Source organism: Priapulus caudatus, unplaced genomic scaffold (assembly GCF_000485595.1).
Source record: "Priapulus caudatus unplaced genomic scaffold, Priapulus_caudatus-5.0.1 Scaffold242, whole genome shotgun sequence".
Lineage (NCBI taxonomy): Eukaryota > Metazoa > Priapulida > Priapulimorpha > Priapulimorphida > Priapulidae > Priapulus > Priapulus caudatus.
The window spans coordinates 196573-220806 of NW_014577303.1; the positions used below are offsets into that span (position 1 = coordinate 196573).

Consider the following 24234-nt stretch of genomic DNA (forward strand, 5'->3'; position numbering starts at 1 on the left):
ACGTAAGTACGTTACTACGTCTCTCTCTCGACTCTCTCTCTCTCTCTCTCTCTCTCTCTCTCTCTCTCTCTCTCTACACACACTACTACTCTCTCTCTCTCTCTCTCTCTCTCTCTCTCTCTCTCTCTCTCTCTCTCTCTCTCTCTCTCTCTCTCTCCCTCTCTCTCTTGCGTTCTCTCTCTCTCTCTCTCTCTCTCTCTCACTCTCTCTTTCTTCGCTCCATTTCCCTCTAGGTGTCATAGCCATTCTTCTTGAGTTCCGCCTCCGAGTCTCGCCTCCAGGTTACTTTAGGCCTTCCTACCCGACGTCTTCCTTGCGGGTTCCAGCTCAGCGTCGTGCGTGTTATGTCGGTCGCTTCCTTTCGCAGTGTGTGGCCCACCCAGCCCCCATTTCCTTCTTCTTATCTCAGCAGGTATCTAGTGAGATATAATTCATCATGCGTCTAGCGATCGCGCGATTAGTTTCATTTTTGCTTTCATTAGGCTCGTTTTCGAGAACAACGATAGTCCTATTAACTATTAGTCCCAATATGGATCTTTTCACGGAGACTGTTGACCGAAACCACGTAAATGAGAAATCCAAGCAAATCCTCAGTTACCGTAGATGATCTCAAACTTCGTATCCCATATTCGTAACTAACAAACCAAGATGAGAATAATTCAATCACAGAATAAACTACATTGTTTTATACACTAAATTATTAATCCCTGGATTTTTTCAAAACACGTCGGAAGCACGACATGTCGCCGGATCGTGTACCAAAACTAATATTCACAAGTATAGTGACTATTCTCTTGTTTTTTTATATTGTTATGAGTCGTGACATTCGCGTATTATGTTACCGCGTAGAATGATATCTTGCAGTGCAGATTTAAAACATGGCTCTGCCGTCTATGTATATGTTATTTTTCTACCTGATTAACTATTATAATATGCTTATATTCTCATCGTGTACAATATAGGTGTATGAATTTGAGTTTTGTGATCGATTCTCATCTAATCGGCATCTAATCAGCAGCCTCGAGATAGAAAATCACCTTAGTTTTGTAAATATACGCGCTAAAGCATAAGCGCATTAAGTTTTCTCCTAAGTAGGATGAGTTTCTGTCGTATGTTATGCTTGTAAAATTGCCATTAGTCGTGTAGTGTAATCATAGCATTAGCTTACACTTTTAAGATGAACTTTCTGAAGATAAGTTTCTGACTGGGGTCTAGTATTTTTTATCATTTTCTACCCGGCTCCATGCCCCGTTCATACAACGCCTTCCACATCGCATTTCACCGCGTAGTTATTTTTTTTCTCACATGCGTTTCTTACTCTTATCGGTTGCAATCTCGGTATGACGCGTGATAATTAATACACTATCAACACTTCGCGAAACACGGTCGTCGTACAATGAACCCGCATGGCAACAAGAGAATGCAGGGTAATTATTCCCCCGGGCAATTTCCCACGATTACTTTATATAACGGTTCTCGTCCGCTGCGGCTGTAGAAGCGTGCTCGCAAATCCATCCATCTAAACTGGCACTGACGCACTCATTTCCTGATGTCGGTGTTACCTCAAGGATTATGCCGCTATACTGGTGACAGGCGTTCGCTAACTTTTGCTTTTGTCTGTCGGCTTTGCGGCCGCAATCAACTCGTCGTGTTCGGCATTGTCGGCTACACGATGAGTAATGCGGCGATGACACTTGGTCAGCTTCTGTCCGTAATTTGATGGATATTTCGAGAGCTGATAACAAAGCGACGTATAGCAGATTGCTGCTTAATATTGCGAGACATGAGAGACGTGGGGAGGGCGGATTATATAGTTAAGCTGGAGACAGGCTCGTGGATACTTTTGGCGCGATAACATTCTGTGCATCGTTCCTGAGATAGGAACGCTAAAACGCAGCGCGGTCGTCGAAATGGAGTAGGCGAAATAGAAGGAACAATAGAGCGAGACAGTTTGGGGTGGAAACAAATAATTAAAAGCTGTTACGAAACTGTATCTATATATTTCGTGGTTTACATAATAGACACATGTAGACACAGTAGACGTGCGTGTGAGTGCGGGTTGCATGCGTGCGTGTGTATATGGGCATGCGGGCGCCAGTTTGTGTGTGCGTGTGGTCATTGTTATCGGCTATATGTTTCTAGTTAATAATTTATATATAAACGTTTAACCTCGTATAGTATCGTTGCTACTATAAAACATACACGCTATAAATTAGATATGACGTTTTCTTAACTTTAAGGCATTTGACTGAGTTGATTGATGGTTATGCAACGTAAAGGTATTATAACGTAAAGGTAAATAAATTAAATGACTTCATTTTTATCCGAAACAAAGTTGAAACGCTGATAATTCACACCTACACCGGCGGAAATGGGATGATTCCGATAACGTAAAAATTAACGTTAAGCTTGATGGATGATGTTATATTAGTATATATATATATATATATATATAATATATATATACATATGGGCATGTGTGTGTGTGCGTGTAAACTAGTGTTGTGTGTGTGTGTGGTGTTGTGTGTGTGCGTGTGCGTGTGCGTGTGATGCGCGCGTGCCGCGTGAGCGCGTGCGCGTAGAGCGTGTGCGTGTGCGTGTGCGTGTGCGTGTGCGTGTGCGTGTGTGGTGTGCGTGTGTGTGTGTGTGTGTGTGTGTGTGTGTGTGTGTGTGTGTGTGTGTGTGTGTGTGTGTGTGTGTGTGTGTGTTTGTGCTGTTGTGTCTGCTCACCATTAATAAGCATCCGCGGGTATCTTATCTATAGTCGCCAACCGTGACATTGACGTTCTTTCCGCAATATGTTTGTAGACTGATCCTAATGTAGGAATCGGGGTCCACAGGGAAGGCAATTGTTACAGAGTATTTTTATTTGCACATTACATCCACCATAGCAACGACTGTAAGTCTGTAACGTATCAGCAGCTGCCAAATGATACCCATTTAATCTGTTAGACACATTTATTTTACACATCCATTTTACAATCGTGAACACCTTTCAACTGCATTTTAGCTGCCTTTATCAAGTTATATAAAATTATGGTTACATACGCCACACAGGAAGACCATTCAAGAGCTCAAATTGTCACAGTTTTGTTTAATAATATAAAACATATTATATATTCATATTATGTCAAATTTATTTTGTAAAAAAATCAGGTTCACAGATGTGTGTCTTTAACCAGTCACAGGAAGTCGTTAAAATTATTATAGCATCAATATATCGAAGTTTAGATCTCTTGATAGGGAGCCAACAAAATCTCCAAACAAATATTCTTCCTCTATCACCAGCCTTATAGACCTCCTTTAAATAGAACAGCGGAAATGTAAACAGTACAACACAGCTGGGAAACATCCATTAAGTCCGTCAGACCAATGTCGTACGCATCTTAAAGTTGACAGTTCTTCCAACGGCGCGGAGTTTGGGTTTATTTTTTTATAGTTTAATAAAATAATATATTCCCTGTTATTCTGCCACATTAGTTGGCATCATTGCAAACATGTCGTGCTATGTAACCGTCTCCGGTTCTAAATTTGTAATTATCATAATATCTTACTATTGCTATAACGTTGTGTTTTTGCTGATTCCTAATCATCATGATATATCTTGGTTATTATATGCATGAGCGAGCAGGTCGCGCACGTTTTCTCTCGTACAGTATTCTGCACGCGAACAGATACATGCATATACGACAGTGAAGGTAACGACGTGTTAGAAACATCACTATAAAGCGCAAGAAAATTTACAAAGATTAAAGTTCTTGTAAAAGGTGAAAAGTCGCAATGACGATAAAGCGGCGTGAACGACGAAGCAGCTACATTAACCATAGAAGGATCAAACCTTCGCGCCTTGCAATCCTCACTTTTCGGGGAAACATTAATGACTTTTATTCAAAAAAATGTTCTTTAAACCTGGCGCCAACAATCTGTCACTAACAGATTATCCCAATATGGTAAAGTGTGTGCGTGCATGCGTGCGCGCTCGCGTTTGTGTGCGTGCTTGCGAGCACGTGTATACGTTGGGAATATTGAGCGCGTACGGCTTTTAAAGGCTTTTGGAAAAAAGATGCATAGGTTAGTAACGTATGCGCCAAGTAAGATTACGTGTAATGATCGAATAGTAAGACTCGACGGCAGACAGCGGAATTAGCATCAGCGTAGATTTTTTCGATTTTCAGTAAGCTTGAGAGAAGTTTACTTATCGTGCTTAAACATTTCCTTATTTGCCTCTACCATATATTTTGTAGTAATATGAATAAGTCCTCCACGAGTAAGTCATTTTTATGCATCAGAGCAGAGAATTGAGGCGACGATTTAAAAAAAATCTATTTATTAACTTTTCGTAAGCCTATGAAATGAATTTTTCTTTCATTTCTATCTTTTGCATCTCTATATATAGATGGCAGTAGCACTATATCTGATATGACTTGCAGAATCAACATGTCCGGTATTATTAGGTTCGATGCGCATGCTATAAGCCAATGCCTTAGATTTACCCTGTCGAAGGTGACGAGCAGATTCGTCGTCAGTAAGTTATACCTAGACTATCGCTCCAGTTGTGTCAAGGACAATCTCGATTTTATATTGCATGCTGGCCGATTTCAAAAGAGACTTGGGTGTGCATATGGGCGTGCATATATTCAACAGCGAAAACATTCAGGTTTTATACAAATTAATAGTGGTCTACCTATTGTCAAGATTTGCGTGAATACATTCTATACGGCGGTTTATATACCAACGGAATCGTTCAGTAGCGGGCGCAGTTGGTATGCCGTGTATATAAAGGTAACGGCTTTATCGTGCCTATTCTGTTAAAACTTTCTTAAAACCAAATTTATTCTAGTCTCTATAGATCCGATAGCGATAGCTATAGCGATAGCGATAGCTATAGATCCGACTAGCGATAGATCCGTCGCTGGTACGAAAGATGCATTCACAACGTGAACGAAATTGGGTTTATATTTTCAAATCGGGTGTGAAGTGGTTGTTGTTCTTCAAAATCATGTCCCAATAAATCTATTTGAAATCAAAGAAATCACCTTGTACCAATCCAACATTGATCTAATACAATCGCGCGTTAAATCATTTAAAGTTGATGCGCATGCATTCATCTATTGAACTGTATATTCATCAGAATGTGAGTAGAATTTTACATACCGGTTCGCCTGCTTTGTTTGAACGTGATATAATGCTGTGCGACGACATCATTCTTGCCCTCGAGTTATTCTCGCCTTATTTTCTTCTAATATTCTTTGCCTTATTGCCTACTTGCCTTTCAATCTAATCATAATTGCCTACACACTAGCACTCATTACGTGTGCGTAGATTAACTACACTATGGAGCATTCGCATGCACATAGTCTTGCTTATATACATATCATTATGATGTCCATTTTATATTGCATGCATGCAATGATACGCCCTATAACAACCGCTAGCAGGAATGCCATATAGGCAGTGCGCCTCCTAATAAGAATTTGATATACATTACGCATGGCGTTTGAGATTCGTGTAATCTTGAGCTTATGACGTAATATTCGAGTGACATGTCTCGTTGTGACAGTCGGAATGAGCTTAATACTGTGGCTAAGATAACGTGGCATACTGTTAGCGAAACGCCACGCACTCGTTATTGGCTAAATCATACATGAGAAAACCACACAGGAGACACGAGATGTCAGCGCTTGCTTTGTGCGAAGAACCACCTATCTTCAGCGCTACTAACTTTCAGTGTAATAGATATTCCACACAATAGCACTGCTATACCATCATCGTCCTCCTCGCCCTACATGCGTCCTGATTTGCGATGCCCTTTGATATAATGTTATCTCACGCAACGAATATAACTAAAACTGCTCTAAATTCTACTTGAACTACTTGAGTCAATTAAAATCTCGTTAAACTAAGACGATATGCCGACATGAGAGCCTCTCGCGTGGTAGTGAGCAAGGGCGGATCGGCAACCAGGCAAGCGGCGATAGTGCCCGGGGGGGGGCATTCCCTATACATTGTATGGTAGGTATGTGCCACGGGAGACATCCCCCTTTTCACCTCAAAATTTCCGTTCCGGAGACCCTCCTTTTCACATATTTTCCGTTCCGGAGACCCACTTCTCACATTCCGTTCCGGAGACCTCCCTTTTCACATATTTTCCGTTCCGGAGACCCCCTTCTCACATATTTCCCGTCCCTGCGCATATGTCCTACTTTTTTCCGCACGTTCCGGAGCCCCCCCCCCCATTTTGATGTGTTGAGTTAGTACCGGAGCCCCCAATTCCATCTCTCAAGTGGCACATATCTACCCTATTTTGTAGGGAGTGCCCCCCCTCCCGGGGCGTTGGTCCACGCACAGCCAACGTGTGTATACCGATAACTACACATTTATAGGTGCTTCAGGAGAGCACGATGAAACTATGCCGCCGCGTCTATAGCGTCCCAGAGCATTACGAATATTTTGCATGCGATGTTATTAATCCTCCCATTAGGCCTGATTATTCCGCTCAGTCTATACCTTTTGAAAAGCAGTTTGCCATCTTTACTGGTGACAATTATAGTGATAGTGACAAAAGATGGATAGACATGGCGATCAAAATTTCATAGTGGTATACGCATTTGACTCTATATTGTCACGCTGTGAATACCAATCATGCGGACACGACTGTTCGATATGACACCGAAGAGTCATGAATGTACTGTGGGATGGTATCATACGGTGTATATAAGATTATACGCACATATACGGAAAAACCCGTGAACATTGTTCAAAAATCGGAACGGTTCTTCATTTATAAGTAAATAATTATTTGTGATCATTCGGCCATTGTAAATTAAGCGCCCTGTACAGTAGCGGGAATATACCTGCGTAAACACGTTAATTCGACGGCATTGACCCGTCTGTGTGCACGCAAAACGCCATCGTTTCATCGAGCCAAGATCTGTCTTACATGGCGATTCTCATTATGACATCCTAATACGCATTGCTCCGTAGCATTACGAAATCGCTCTAAAATGATCACCCATGTCTAAATTAATAGCAGCGTTCGGCATGGTTAACATCTATGGCGGTGGTAGGCTATAATGAAAAACGGGTAATTTCGATTTATCGCCAGCGTCAGACTTGTTATTACCGTGCTGCTAGAATTCAACAGCAATCAAAACTCGCATGCATGTTCCGCAATTGCTGCTGCCTGCAGACGACTGCGCGCCTAATAAACACACGCGCGGGCGGCCCTTCTGTTTCATCACCGAATATCTAGCAATTATTAGCAAAGTTAAGCAGGCGTGACGATAATTATGAACCATGTGAGCCGACAGCTTTCAGCCGCATGTCACTCACAGCACCACTCATCTGCCGTCATATATGATGTGCGCGCACGGAGGCGCTCGCAAGGAAGCGCCTACGCGCCTCGGACGGCGCGGGAGTCGATTCACGGCACTACGTGCTCTCCGCGCCACCTATAATTAAGTTTCGGGTAGGGGGGTCTGCGCACCAGAGCGTCTCGGTTCATAAGCGTCGCGATGCCGCTGAGCCGCAGTTCACGCACACCGCATTGGCGCTTGGATTTGTATCAAAGCTGCATGTGAATAATCGAATCGTTACTGCTGACGTAAATTACAATTATGAACGATTACCGCGGCAATCAGCTACATTGCTCATAAGTTCTAAGCTGTCGGTACGCGTCGGACGTGGATGTTGATCGTAATAACTAAACATATATGTTTTCATGTATACGTGCGGTTGGCTATTCCTAATAGAAGAGAATTCTCCGATAGAAATTGATTGTTCGTTTAGTTCGATTTTTGTAACAGCCGTGTGTCCCATGAATCAGTTAACACACAGCGAGACGTAACACGTGTCTTTTCATCCTGTCGCATGTGCATTTCCATGGATACGATTGGGAATTAAATTCCTATATTATGTTTGGTATAATGTATGTCCGTTACATCTTCGTGTCACCTATTCATGATCATGATCACACATGCACGATATTTTCTGTCATGACGTCATAACAGTAGCGTCATTATTGTCGCCACTTGTGGATGTTGATGTAGGATGTAGGCTATATTATGGGTACATTACATACGAATGCAGTAGATTCACGTGCACGTAATACTGGCATACAACATGCGGCAAGACATGATCAAATTATATATGTAATCATGCAGACATGCAAGATGCACAGCGGAATACGAAAACCTTCATCTCTAGATCGCCCCACCCATGTTCGTTAACGCCTATTCGGCAGCTTTCCATCTACTTAACCTCGTTGTGATATATGCGATGCACATGCAACCGTACGCCCGTGCAATACTGCGGAACACTACTCACAAATCCTCTGATTACGTTTGGTTGCCTGGGGCCTCGCGTGTCACGGCCCTGATTGAGTTGGGACATGGCAAACCTATACACATTTTGCGCGCGTGCAGGGAACAGTCGTATATGACACTGGGTTGTTCAGTTTCGGTTGGGTTCTGTAGAGTCTAGACACTAATAGTAGATGAAACGCATTGGCGAATCGCATATTCTGATCCGAGTAATACAACACGACATGTACCCACGAGGGAGTGTAGCGTATTATCATGAGGTTTCTCGGCTGCGAACTCACATTACACGTATAATACCCAATATGGCCTGTCGTTTTGAACAGGACATGTGCCGGACATGTGCCGACAGGTCTTTGCTTGCATGCGTAGCCTGCGCATGAATGTAATATCCATTTACTAGGCGTGAGTCGACGGGAGACGTGAAAGGCCTTGGCGTGTCTGCTGAGCTTGACGTGTCGCGCGTATACGGTGTGTTGAAATCTCTAATAAATGCGTTAGTATACTGAATCAAACATAACGTTTCAATAACCTCATGAACAAAATCACCAGAAAATGGCAGATTACACCACGCTACAAATACAAATATATATGTATGAATCTACTGAAACGCGCAAAAATGTTACGTTTTCGGCGTTTCATGATGTCAACATCTGCAAGACTGAATTGTCAAGGAAGAATAATTAGGAAGACTTTAACATAGAGTTCGAAATTCGACGGTATATTTTAAAACCATGTCTAAAGATGTGAAAACGGGTAATTTGAATAAAAATATGCGTCGTCTGTGTCTTTGTGTGTATTTGTATAGCGTGTTCATATACGCGCGTGCGTGCGTGCGACATGCGTGCGTGCGTGTGCGTGCCTGTATGACTGCGTGTGCCGGTGCCTTAGCGGTGTGGTATCGAATCAAAGCGGCTTAGCCAATTGTGTTCCTATACGCAATGGCTACCTGAAATATGGCTTTCAAATGTCTAAGGTCACCACGTCATAACACGCCAAAAAGATATTTCGGTGTGAACGAGCGAATACACCTAACGACTTAATGTTAAATGGCAACACAAAAAGACTGCAGCACCTGTTGCGCTTTCGCTATTATAGATTACGGTTCTAGGATTGCGATTATCAGCCCGGAAAGCAACTACCAGATAGAAATTACATTACGTGACGGAACTTGCATTTAAAACGCTCTATAGAAGCGGAATTAATTACTAGTCAAAAATCATTGCTTTCTTACTGTAACAATCCTACACATCACAAAATTTAAGTACTACTTAAACTCACCTTCTACCTTCATGTATGATATATCTGACAACTAGGTGTTTGACCCCCACCTCCACTAATAACAGATGATTTTTTCGAGAGATAGGATAGTTCCTAGCAAGGTAGTTGGTTGCCTGGCTTTTTCCAATACAATTACTCCCGTTCTTTTTCAACTCTAGAAAAAGTTGTTTTAGTTGTAGACATCTTTTTTTGTTTAGTTTAGACGCTGCCAACGGGCGCTATATATTCCTTAGATGTGTGAGACGTCAAACGGCGACAGACCGATTTAATTTAGCGCCCCCTGTCGATCACGTTCGCCATGTCTTACTAATATATAGCTGCCAAATGTTTCAAATTGCTATGCGCTACGCTCGGCTGCAGGGAAACACGAAAAGATAATTATTTCCCTTATTTCAATAAATAATACGATTGAATACAAACGCAAGTCACGCTGCAGAGTGGCCCGGACAACTTGACGAGGGGGCGCGGCGTTATAGACATAGGGCATGCATGCCCGGTTAGACATGTCTGGCGTTAATAATAGCAAGGATTCGAGTCAGCGAATCTTCCAATTGTAATCGTGACAACCACAGTACTAGCAATCACTTTTTGGCACGAACCTATATCGACATCTGTCACGTGAACTGCATGTCTGCGTTACACATGGCAAAACTGGCACATTTCTGGAATTGCCTGAGTGGTGTTAAATATTTATACGTATTTATCTAATATAAAGACGTTTTATTGACATTCGCCGCCTACTAATACTATTGTGAGTCAGATTTTTGCTCTGCATGGCTCGGATAACGTCTTATCTAATATGTATTTCGGTATATTGTCATAAATGCATCTATTCAGGAGAAAAATTATGAATCAAAAGAAATAACGGCTGGACGATTGCGATGGATGGGTAGATGAATGAATAGATAGATGGATTAATAGATTAATTATAGATAAATTGATATGGATAAATGTATGAATGGATGTATGTATGTATGGATAGATGGATGGAGAGATGGATGAATAGATGGATGGATGGATAGATGGATGGATGGATGGATGGATGGATGGATGGATGGATGGATGGATGGATGGATGGATGGATGGATGGATGGATGGATGGGATGGATGGATGGCTGGATGGATGGATGGATGGATGGATGGATGGATGGATGGATGGATTGGATGGATTGATGGATGGATGGATGGAATGGATGGATGGATGGATGGATGGATGGATGGTTGGATTGGGATGGATGGATGAGATTGATGGATGGATGGATGGATGGATGGATGGATGGATGGATGGATGATGGATGGATGGATGGATGGATGTGATGGATGGATGGATGGATGGATGGATGGATGGATGATGGAGGTGGATGATGGATGGATAGGATGGATGGATGGATGGATGGATGGATGATGATGGATGGATGATGGATGGATGGATGGATGGATGGTGGATTGGATGGATGTGGATGGATGGATGGATGGATGGATGGATGGATGGATGGATGGATGGATGGATGGATGGATGGATGGATGGATGGCTGGATGGATGGATGGATGGATGATGGATGGATGGATGGATGGATGGATGGATGGATGGATGGATGGATGGATGGATGGATGGATGGATGGATGGATGGATGGATGGATGGATGGATGGGATGGATGGATGGATGGATGGATGGATGGATGGATGGATGGTATGGATGGATGGTGGATGGATGGATGGATGGATGGATGGATGGATGGATGTGATGGATGGATGGATGGATGGATGGATGGATGGATGGATGGATGGATGGATGGATGGATGGATGGATGGATGGATGGATGGATGGATGGATGGATGGATGGATGGATGATGGGATGATGGATGGATGGATGGATGGATGGACGGACGGATTGATGGATGGATGAATGTCGACGTCAACGTCTGTCGGTCATAACAAGCCCGTCACCTCATGCATGCGCACTTCGACCACAGCAGCCTAGCTTAACCCGTTCGAACCTGCTATCCACAAAGGATTCAGCCGTAGTGTGATGATTTTGAACAAACACTTGGAAGTCACTTGTGGCAAAAGAACGTTTGAAAGTTGAACGCGCAACGAAGTTTGAACTGTTTCGAAAAAAAAGAAATCGATTAAAAAGCGCGACCTCGATATCCAGCGTTTGTCCCGAGCACAGTCACTTCTGCCTCTCTGTACACGACATAGAAGTCACGTTGCTATCGATTATTAGCTAAACGAGTGGATTTGATTGGAAAACATCAGGTTAGATGTCAGATCAAATGACGGAGATCATCTGTATACTGTGTGAACATAAAATAAAACCCATAAACTACATGTGTTAGACGAAAGAAAGTAGAAATTTCGTCGCATGTCACAAGATGTACTACATTCTACGCTGAATAAATCATGTTTTCTTTGAGAGCTACCTGAATGATCCATTGCGTATGATCCATGTCTCTGAACAATATCGACTTTTGCGAATAGGTATATCAGGGTAGTCGCAGCAGTGTATCGCTACGCGCAAGTGCTGAAGCCTAGAGTGGCTATGTGGCCATGTGAGACAAACATAATTACTCTTAGAATTAAACAGCGCAGAATAGATTGGAAAATGATCTGTATCTAAGTACAATATAATGCATCTATACACCAAGAAGATTACATTCAATTTATATCGTGTAATTATAACTTTAAGCAATATTCGCTTGCGTCTTTCCTAATAACCATTGGCGGCCTGTGCTGACCATGTCTATGGTCATGCACCTTATATAGCGGCTTAGTCTTTTTGATTACGTTTTCCACGCATATTCAGCAACGGATTTACTCGTTTTGAATGAAAGACCACAACAGGGATTGTCTTTTCGCCCTACATAAAACTTTTGTTCTTCTCAGTAAAACAAAATAGCAAGTAGTGTGGATAAGTCAGAGAGTCAGTCAATCACTATCTAGTTATCCATGTTACAGAATAAAAAGGAAAACGAACACTAATTTGTCACCTATATAGACGATTGCCGCATTCGCCCGGTACATGTATTTCTAGAAAAAGGAACTCCCTCGCATGCGTATGTATACATTAATCCATAATTAAGTCACATTGCTGACTGCGTGGCCTAAAAACTGCGATCAGTTAAAATGTCACATAAAATAGGAATATGTGTATAAATAAAAGTCGAAACATACCGCGAAAACTATTTCTGTAGACACAATTCGAGTTCAGCATATTCTTAAACAACGACGAGGAAAAAAGCGATTAAAGGGCTAATAGTCTACGAGAGTCGTCTGAGACGTAAAACTCTCGCACGCGAACCCTACCGACTATAAAAAGTTACTCTAACCATGTAAAAAAATCCTGTCCCACGAAGAATCAACTTTTACGCTACATTGCCTCGCAATCCCTTTTAGAGACGCTAAAAGGAAAGCTGCGTGTATATTCGTTACTGCGCCGCAGTTTGTAAAAGGTGATATCAATCTAAGGGTTTCTAAGAAATGTTTTCATTTTAAGGAAGGTCATGCTACCATCGCCGCGGTCTTCTTAAACCCGTTAGAGTGACGCTGAGACTGTAGCGTAGATCAAACCAGCCGAGCCTTTAAAGTTCAGAAATTTGTATACTATATATAATATAGTCTAAAAATGTCTGAACTTCAAAGACAAGACTGGTTTGATCTCTTTCTCTCTCTTTCTGCCTCTCTCTCTCTCTCTCTCTCTCTCGCTCTCTCTTCTCTTCTTCTTCTTCTTACTTATATTATATATATATATATATATATATATATATATATATAGTTATGCTGTAAGGCAATTAGCCCAATACAACCACTTCAATTCAACGAGTTGGAAGGAAAAGTAACGGGTTGTAAACAGATAAGAATGAAATACGTTACATTACACTGTACTATATCTTCTTGTGCCACTTTCATGTTTGAATGAGTTTCCGTCGTCCGTCTCATATCCAGATAACATTTATCTGATTCTATATAAACATGTCAATGGATTATGAACGGACAAAGAAACGCGTAGTGTTTAAAATAGCTGAGAGGGCGCTTAAATTGACTACGTCACGAATTTTAAATGTGTATATTTGGAGAAAAAAATAGAATTTTTTTACATTAAAAGTAAGTACTAACGGCACTAAATGTATCCTCAAATTCTTACCTGATAACATTGTTTCTCAACTAGTTAAAAATCGAAAAACCTGGACGATTTGATATTAGGATCCGGACATTAATTGCTTGCTATGGGCTTATGTATGAGTCACGAGTGTATGTTTCCATCGTGTGTATGTTTCCAGTAAAATAGAAAGTATAATACAGCAAGTTAAACATAAAAAGTGAATAGAATTATTTACATTTTGTGAAAAAGTGGAAATATTTTTTTTACTTTTACTATTTACGGTGACGTAATCTCTACCGTAATAATTACGGTGACGTAATACGGTGACGTAATACGTACGTTAACCCGTGCAGGCTATCATCGGGACGCTTATCAGACTGGGCGTCTATATAGCTGCCTGTAAGTATCTGCATGAAGATGAAGAGTACATAATAGAAAAACAAAGACTTTCCTGTTATGGACTCTTGATGTTGGGCATTGAACACGGCTCTCTGATCTTCTACTTGTTATGTTTCATTATACACTGGCTCAGAGTTTTCGTAAATCATCAAACGTTTCTGGACTGATATACTTCGTCGGTTGACGGTATGTGCTGCGACATTTTCTTACTTCTAATACACCTATCCGGCTACGTCACACGGTGCTCTGACCTGACGATGATTAAAAAAGTAAAATGTGGAAAATTAGGTACGTGTTATAATTGTCTACTGCGGTTTATATTGTATAAATATTGCATATTTTAACTTGTATATCTGAGTAAATAAATGTGTAAATACACTGAATAAGAAAATGCCATAATCTGTCCCAGTGTCCCAAAACACCCAATTCATAGTGATAGCAAGCAAACTTGGGCTTTATATTAAATCAAGTACATTGAACAGTTTTAGTACTAGGCCCAATGTAATTAAAAGGCTTTTAGAGCAAGGTGAATTCGTTGGTTTGCTAGACAAAAAAACCCATACGCACTAAAGTTAACACAAGTATTTCACCACTTGATTTAGTAATGAGAAAGAAAGAAACATTACAACGTCAGCGGAACCATCGTGCAGTATGACTATATCCGGCATGTCAGATGACAATCATGAATCATGATCAAGTAATTATGCTACGTATTTATCGTGTAGGCCTACGGTAACGATGTATTTGGGCTACATCTAGCAGCCAATAAGCACTGGTACTACGGGGTTCGCTCTTATGAAGTGACAGACGTCATGCAGATCACAGAAGTGGCTATTAATCTCGTTGAAATGCGCCCTGCGCCTCGTGATCCCTTGCGATCCATCGCTTTTGCAACTAACCAAAATCGCTATCGGTTGCGTGAGACTAATAGCTAAGGAGACTAATATATAATACGGAAAAGACAAAATTTGAGAAAAATGTGTTCGTCGATGCTCAGGACGAACCGCATAGCACGAAATCACTTTGAGGCCACACGTCTATATATAGGAACGTAAAAGTAAAAGCTCATGCCGATAATAGCCAGGTGGGTTGTTTAATACGACGATAATGTAACGCTTTATGTTGACATTGGCAAAACCGTATCTATGTTTGAATTGTTAATACTGCCCCGATCACTGCCAAGCAATTGAGATAGTTCACACATAAATTTTCATGTTGGTCATTGTTCATAAATACTACCTATACGCGGAGATTCTTTCCTGCACAGATAAATCACTCCGTTATCTTATACACATTATGGCCCCCACACCGCTGTAGAAATTGCGATATATAATTGATCACTGCGAATCTGCCAATGTAAAACTCCTTGCTCCTTGTGATATGTGCAATGCGGCTGTGGCGTATGTGACCAAGAACGTCGCGAGACAGACTGAAGGAGACCAGGAAACTGTAGAAATACTCACATTGGGGTCATCACATGGTGGCAAAACCGTGTTTCAAAAAAAATATTATTTATTTATATATTTATTTGTTTGGTTATCAATCAATTAATATATTTATTTATTCGTTTTTTTATCCATCTATTTATTTATCTATCTATTTATTTATTTATTTATTTATTTCCCTAGCTATCTATTTATTTATTTATTGGTTTGTTAAATGGATTAATTATTTGTTTATACGAGCGGATATAGCTATATGTAAGTATATAAGCCACATGGCGTTACTTTTTCGTATTCTGACCTATGCATGCGATTAGGTAAACATAATATATGCAAAAAAAAGATACTAATCATATTGATAAATTGAATTGAGGTTATGGCTGGTACACCTTGTCAATACGTATCACTCGCTTCAATTTCCTTTGTAAACAGCATAAATATTCTTATTTGGTTGGGGGGTGGTGCACAGATTCACACTAGCAGATAATAGCGGCGGAAAGCTGCTTATCGTCTCATCAAACATTCTAACTAAGTAGACGTGCGCTCAAGGCCCCCGCACACGATGCGCATCCAGCCGAATGCGCACCGTGTGCGGGCTGGCGTGCGCCGTTGGCGCGCGCCGGATGCGCGCGCCAGATGCGCGCGCAAAATATCTATCGTGTTTGATTTTTCTGGCTCAGCGCCGGCTGCGTCACCGTGTGCATGCGGGCTGGCGAGCGCCGTTGCCGCGCGCCGAATGTTTGCCGAAGTTAGAATGTTTGCTTTCAGCAGCACAAGTTTGCGCGGTAGTCGTGCGAGCTGGATTGCGCCGAATAGCTTTCTTGCCGATAGCGATTGACTTTTTAGATTCAGTTGACATTATTGACTTAAATAAAGCAGAAATCATGACCACCAGGGCGATCTGGTGATAGATAACACGGCTGTATTTCATATATAATGCTAATATTGGCCGCCATTGCAATAACCTTTTGCAAAAAAACACCAATACAAACGTCAATGTGGTAGACGGCAGATAAGCTGCTCAATCAATAAGTGAACGTTAACACGAGGCTCACAAGAAATTGACTCGCTGAAGTCATTCAGTCGTGACTCGTTACCGGTAAAAGCCGTACCACCTTTATATGCAGTCGCTCCCATGTTTACAGATTAATGCAAGTTTAACGCTCGGTAATATATTATACGACATATATGCGTGAACGCCATACACCGAGTTATGCGTGTAACGAGATAGGCACATTATACTAACAGTTTCCATCCCTAGATCATAAGGCGAGCAGCTATCTTAAAAAGAGCGCGGATGAAAACAGTGAAAAGAAGATTTTGCGCGCAATAACTGATTTCGCGCCTGCAGCCATTTCTCCGTTCTTCTATATTATATAGAACTCGAACCAAACATAATACTTTTCGATTCGCGTGCGCCGATCTTTACTTGTACTCGACAATAGCGTCTGTCGTGCATGACCTCGATTTGACGTGCAATATTATTATCTTGTCGGTATATGCAAATTGCGAGCGAAGGTAAACGTTACTTGTTCGCTCAGGCACATCGCAGGCAGTGGGGAAGCAAACTCACGATTGCATCACTTCATAATCTTTCCGATCGTGAGATCTATTTAGCCAACATGCATATTTTAATATTCGCTCGGCTTGCCCAACCTTAATATAGACTTTAGCGCGTCAGTGCCATCCGATCTTAATAAAATATGAGCAGGCATATTATGGTAACCATGACGACTGCAGTCAACATTCCTTATTCCTTTTAGTGGAGCTGTCGCAATCATTTGGCCCGTAGGGAGTTGCTAACAAAAATGTGATTTAGCTGTCACAAAATGCACGCACGCACACATTCTGTCAATCACGCAAGCACGCACACAAGTGTATATAGAGCAAGCACGCACACACGCGCGCTCAAATGTATACACGCACAGAAACACACCTGACGCCCGTACACATATAAAATTATTTCCACGCATGCACGCACGAGCTCACACACGTGGCTTCGTAATTATCCGATGGTGGAGACTACATGTGGATTTAATGGTTGTACGGTATTATTTTACTTGCTCGAACGAACTGCCTCGAGAGTTCAAGAGTTACGTCTTTGTCGGCGCGCCGTAAGTCTATAAATATCTTAATCAACGAAAACGGTCGCCACCTGAAACGATCTCACGCGGAATTATAATTACGGCTTCTGCTTAATTTTCTAGCGATCGAGACATCACGGATGGGCACGCACTTTGTACTGTGCGGTATATGTCGAAAGGTTTCAAATTGACACGCTCGAAACAGGAGAGCGCATAGACGTGCATGATGCACACGCATTGATGCTTCGGGCCACGACTCACAGTTTGATTGTTTACCTGATTTCTTCGTTTCTAGCAGATCCCTACCTGCCAATTTGATGAGCAAACATGCATGATCTTTCATCATTCGGTTATAGGTGTAGGAATATCTATTATTTACCTATACCTTTATTTAATAAGCCAAATATCGGGAAAAGCAGCTTCATGGAGAGCATAACGCGTCCGCTACACTAGTATAGCCATATATATATATGCGTATCTGTATAAGGCGCGTGGGAGTACGTGTGCATACAGCGAGCTCGTGCGTGGTATTTCGTGTTTTCTGCAGCGTGCACTGCTGTAATATAATATGTCTCTACGACGATGAATTCATTCACTTCCTGTGTAGTTCGCGGTAGTTTTATGGTCTCGAACTGAATAGTTACTTCGTGGCGACTATTATTACAGTCTGGCGCGAAGCGGAAATCGATATTTCCAGTCATTTATTTTTATTTTCCTAGCTCGCATATACAGCATCTATACTCTAGCAAGGGCCGCTGAAAAAGTTTCGCAAAAATTCGGGGGCGCGAACCGCATGTATGTGCGGACACTGTGCAGATTGACATGTGTGTGACGTACTTTGATTTGACGGAAATCATATCGGTCGCGCGTATTACACGTATTATACACGCGCGCATGTTCGCATTACATGTTTATATATATATATATATATATATATATATATATATTGGATAGCATAAGATTGCGGCTACTGTGCAATGTCGCAGGGCAAGTATGGTTCTGTTAGTGTACATGATGTGTAAATGAGACGAAAAGACTGGGTTACTATGCCAAATGAAATATGCAAACTAACCCTGTTCGCTTTATTGTATCACCATCGTGTGTGCGTGTGCGCAAAACACTTATATATATTGTCTGTTTTCAGATCTCAAGCTCGCACCTTACGATTATTTCCCCAAAAAATAGGAACACTGGCAAAGATGAACAATCCGAGGAGTTATATATGGCAGGTAATTATGCTACATGCTCGATTTCTAATTTAAATATAATTTCATCTATACAATGAATACGGGGAAGCCGTGGCCTATGGTTATTATTAAGAACTTTGGGCTGCGAGTTCGTGTTCTGCCTTGGCCATTTCTCTTGAACGCAGCAGAGAATTTTTGTTTTATTGGACAGAATGAAATTGCGATGAAATGAGTGCTTTATCAGTAGTTTGGCGTAAACATTAAGAATATCCAAAGTAAATATAAAACATTAACAAATCTGAATCAAACACAGAATTGAAAGCAACAGTGTTGCCATTGTGATAAATGCTGCACCTGCATTCAGAAGCAAAAAAATGGGTAATTTTGCTGCATGCTCGCTTTCAGCTCATCTTACATGCCCAGGCGTAGCTAACACAGCAATAACGGTAACAAAGTTATATGCATATGTTACCAATTGTGTTCATATTCGGCGGGTATCAAGCTGAATGATGGCGGCAGGTTAAAACTCGAGGATATCTATTAAGTTCAAGAGTCCTTAAGATACATGATCGTTTGATCAAGAGCCCACGAAAAAATGCATCATCGGTGTAGAATCTAAGTCGAATGTCAAATCGCGGGTATTCAAACGACACACATTGCAGACAGTTTGTGGTGCATGAGTCGACGCACCCAATGTAAACCATTTTTCGACGTTGATTTACCAATTTTAGATTTTAAGAGAGGAATTATGAAGCACGAGTAGCGGTCCTATGAGCTGTTGAACCATAGGCTGGCTCAACATTGATCTGGATCCTTCATCCTCTTACAAAAATGGCAAACCACTAATAACTTCTCAGGGTCATACATAGCTGTATTGTCCGGTTACAGTTGGATAATGGTTAATGAAGGTTCACAGCGGAAAACCAGTTTAACGATACGTTAGTACATTTAATTATAATACATCACGAATAATTGGTCGGCACAGACCAAAGCTAACTGTGCTACCTTGGGTTAACTCAATTTGTGATAATTTCAAGGTTAGCCTCAGCAGCAGTATTGGAAGCAGCAGCAGCAGCAGTATTAGTAGTTGTTGTTTCGCCTATTTTCGCCAACTCTATTCGCCAGTTTGTTTCAAATGATCGTCATCGAGACCCATTGAAACTATAATCATTTTCTAGCTTTCTTTCGTTTTTCTTCAGCTCATTTTCTAGCTTTCTCTTCTATCATTTTCTAGCGTTCACTCGTTGGCATATGTTGACAACGTCATGTGAATGGTCCAGAGCGGGTTGGCGCACATTGAAACAATAGAATTCTCTGCCTTTCGCATTTAGATCGATGAAATCATTTCAGCGATAATACAGTTTTAGACGAGAAATCGCATCGGTTTGTATAATGTTGGTCTACTACATTGCTATATAATGTTGCACATCGATGGTTATTACCTGAGCCTATTTAGCCAATTATTATGACGCAAAGTTCAGAGAGGAGCAAATATTATACAAGAGTGTACCAGCTAATAACGAAGCCGGTGCCTGTTGTCAAAACAGCATAAATCGTTAGTATATCAAACCTAAAATCTCGCAATCTCGCACACAAAAATACACACTTTTAGACTCAAGATGGCGTAACTACTTATGACGTCGTAATGTTTCTCTCAACGAACTCTTGTATCAAAGAGACAAACTCAGAGTCGGCATGATCTTTAAAGAAAGAACCAGAGTTAAATAAAATCAATATAAAATCGCATACTGAATATCATACGTCATAACTATAATACTCTTCATTAAGATGATATTTTCTAGTAGGCGGTGTTAGTGGCAATCCTAAAACACGTGTGTCGGTTGTCACCAAATCGTACCGAAATGAGCACTCGAGATTTTTTTTCCAATGTGTTTAGATCAACAGGGTACATGATTGTAATTTACCTTTGCAAGGCTTCTGAACGGATTTCTTGCTGATTAAGAAAGCATCATCGTTGGATGCGATACTGCGATATTGGGAGCTGTTAACATTAGATCGATTTTATAATCATAACGCGTGTAACAATTAAACCCAATAAACAGAGAATCTCTTGATTAACAGTTAACAACTATAATGAACTCTTCCTTGATTACAGTCAATTACTATCGTTAGAAGTCTTCGATGCAGTGTTAATCGGAATGAGATCTCCACATTTCGGCAAACCACTGCGAAATTATACAATTTGCCTAATATCAGGATAATAATATACATGTAACTATAGCTGTGTAATCCAGGGCAGTTTTCGAAAGTTCGTTAATTATTTCCTATTAGACTCTCACTTTCCTTCGCGCACGACATCCGCTTGTATGGTAAAGCCTTAATGCGTATAGCTCATATATCTGTTTGTGCACTTTGATCTGAACACACCTGCTAGAGATTTCAGGAAGGGTCTTCTATGCGCAGACCTCTTATCAGAGATTACAAGGAAATGTGCATGGCGCCGTAATCCTGAAGTTCCCCCCCCCATGCCGGATAGCCCGCAGCAATTCCATTCTCTAGTCACACACCTTCCGCAAATGAGGACGAGATATGGATCCAATTCTAAACAACGCACCTATAGCAGCATCATCAATCATCTTCAAGAGTAGTAGGCACATTCACGATTAGATCGATATCAGCGGGAGTACAATTAGATACATTTCCTGCAAGATTAGCCGAGGGTCTTGCGAGCCCTCTCGCCAGCTTTTGTTTGTTTTTATCCGCGTTTAAGTAGTAGCGCAAAAAAATGAAAACAGCAGCAGGACTGGGCACGTTGCGGAGGTGTTTGAGATTACCGTGATCTTTAGCAGGGTAAGTGCGCGCTGCGGTAATGGCCCGAGGTTGCTCTGCCTCCTGCAATTGTGTCGTCCATTCTTTCAATTCTGGAACGTCGATGAATGCATTCGTGCTTACTTTAGATGCGCGTATCCATGTCCACTCAGAAAAGGTAGCGGAATAAATGATCGTTGCTCTGAGCATGTCAGGCTTCCTTCTGTCGCATTTTGGCTTTCCCCCGTCAGCGGAATTGGTCAATAACGTAAACATCGGCCACAATTTTTCTATTGAGCGTTGCGCGTCGAATACTCCTGCATTTAATCAGAACCATGCCGAGAGCGGTTAAGAATAGGAGCAGTTGCTGTTGAGGTTTCTATTTGCGGAGACGTCAATAGAAATCGGTTTACCAACTAACCACGAGGCATGACGCACGTGCTGCTAATAAAGGTGACTAGAAGACCCCGACACATTGTCCCATACACTGTAATATGTACAGTTATTACATGGTTGTAAGGAACACAGAGATTTGTGGACTGAGAATCCCCATATTGCCTGAGAAACCAAGATGAAATTGTTTTGGTATATGTAAAATCAAGAATATAAATAAATTTAGGGTAGCGGTTATTATTGTATTTGGGGCACGACGAAAATTACTAGGGAACGATTCAAAGGAATTCCAGACGAACAGGAATTTCATTTACTAGTCTTCGTCTGCCCATGATTTATTATGCGTAAGCCAAGAAACGTGAATATCAAATTTTTCTTAAACTTTCAATCACTCTTTTCAAACTTGCTTTTTCCATACATAATCACAATCAAGAGAGATTCTAACGAACTTATGTGGCATTTATAAATAGCCCGACAGTTACAACTATCATATAACGTGACTATTCATTATTATAAGGTTGAGCATCAAACTTGGTCATATGACGGCGGTTTTGGCTTTGGATACGCTTGCCGTTATTGCCTGCTAGTAGATCTGATAGCCTGTTCTGATCCAGTGGTTATTAAAACATATTTCCCTCATATCGTGGGAGCATCGGTAGCAAAAGATAGTGTTCATGATAGGTGACAACACAGCTCAGCAGGAAACATCGATTTACGGCGGACAATACTGCATGGTTCACCAATCACAATAAAGTGGACAAATATTCCTACATATCCTATGACACAAATCATCGTTCTCTTGCATATTGTGTTAGTGTGGCGTGTGTCTTCCGTTTGGTTGCGATTAACGGGCATGGCTTTTCGACGCAAGAATATTGTTTTAGACACCAAGATCATGTTTCTATGTTAAATATTAGCTGAAATATTTCGGATAATGCAATTTAATGGCGGCCATTTGGAGATTCAAGATGGCGGCCAAATACCATGTCGATGGATATGGGTGTCCGATCTCATATGAATGTAGACCTACATATCTTAAACTAGATGTGTACAATTTTTTATGCTTTTGTCTAAAAGTGCTCAATTCATATGATTTATGGCTCTTGTAGGTAAGTAGTAGTAAGGCCTACTACTTTCAGCTGTGAAGAGTCCATACTTCGTCCAGCGACACTGCTGCATGCTTACTAATCATCGTAGTCACAATTCGGTATTATTACCTCCGCCAAGGGGTTGGCAGGAGGTTGTTTTCACCGGCGTGTGTTTGACTGTTTGTTGGTTTGTAGGTTTGTGGGTTTGTGGGTTTGTGTACAGCCTAACCGAAAAAGTTATGGACGGATTGTCCTAAAATTTCAGGATAGGTCAGAAATCGCCTAACTTAGAATTGATGAGATTTTGGTGGTGATCCGGATCAAATTAATTAATTAATACATTTTTTAGGATAGGTCAGAAATGGGGTAACTTAGAATTGATTACATTTTGGTGGTGATCTGGATCCAATTAATTAATTAACTAATTAATAAAATTTCAGGATAGTCAGAAAGGGGTAACTTAGAATTGATACTTTTGGTGGTGATCCGGATCCAATTATTAATTTAATAAAATAAATTAATAATAAAATTTTTCACATTAAGTTAATTAATTAATTAAATAAAAATTATTCACTGTGAGAGAATTCAGCTGCCTTGCCGGAGGTCTGTGCTCTCCGAGTGCTTTAGTTCATGATATTTCACCTTGATTCTATATACAGTATTACCCCCATCCGATATACTCTATACGATACGAACGGTAGAATTATGCAAGTACTACTAAGCTGATATCACGACTAGTAAACAACACTGGAAATAATTATAAAAATTGGCTCGGATCGCGATGCGTATTTGCGGCGTAAGTAACCATACAACCAATGTTCCAGACAGCTGCCGACAGCTTGCAATTTTTCAATTTTTGTGCACAGTCAATGGAAAATAATTCGATAAATGTTGTAATTAATATTGTTAATTGCTGTAATTAACGTAATTATTTAATGTTGTAATTAGTTCGAAATACTTCAAAATTCCGTGAGATGTTTCACAATTATACTCTCAATGTTACCCGTATATAGATATTGGCTGCCATCTATATATATTCAATGGGTTGTCAAATAATGTTGCTCGCGTGCTGTACCATGCCAAATATTTAAGCCTTTGAGCCACACACACACCGCAACACACACGCAGCGGCTGCCGCACAGCACACACGCACTCCCCACACACCACAA

The 24234-nt window shown here is 41.0% G+C and overlaps 1 protein-coding gene across 3 annotated transcripts in view; it reads left to right on the forward strand.

Moving 5' to 3' along the window:
- The window catches only part of LOC106807912 (sex peptide receptor-like), a 167123-nt gene that overhangs the window by 124322 nt on the left and 18567 nt on the right, over window positions 1-24234 (forward strand). For all 3 annotated transcript variants that reach the window (XM_014810426.1, XM_014810425.1, XM_014810423.1), the window contains one exon: window positions 18773-18857. The gene's annotated coding sequence lies outside the window, so the exon portion shown is untranslated. The remainder of the gene's footprint in view (window positions 1-18772; window positions 18858-24234) is intronic.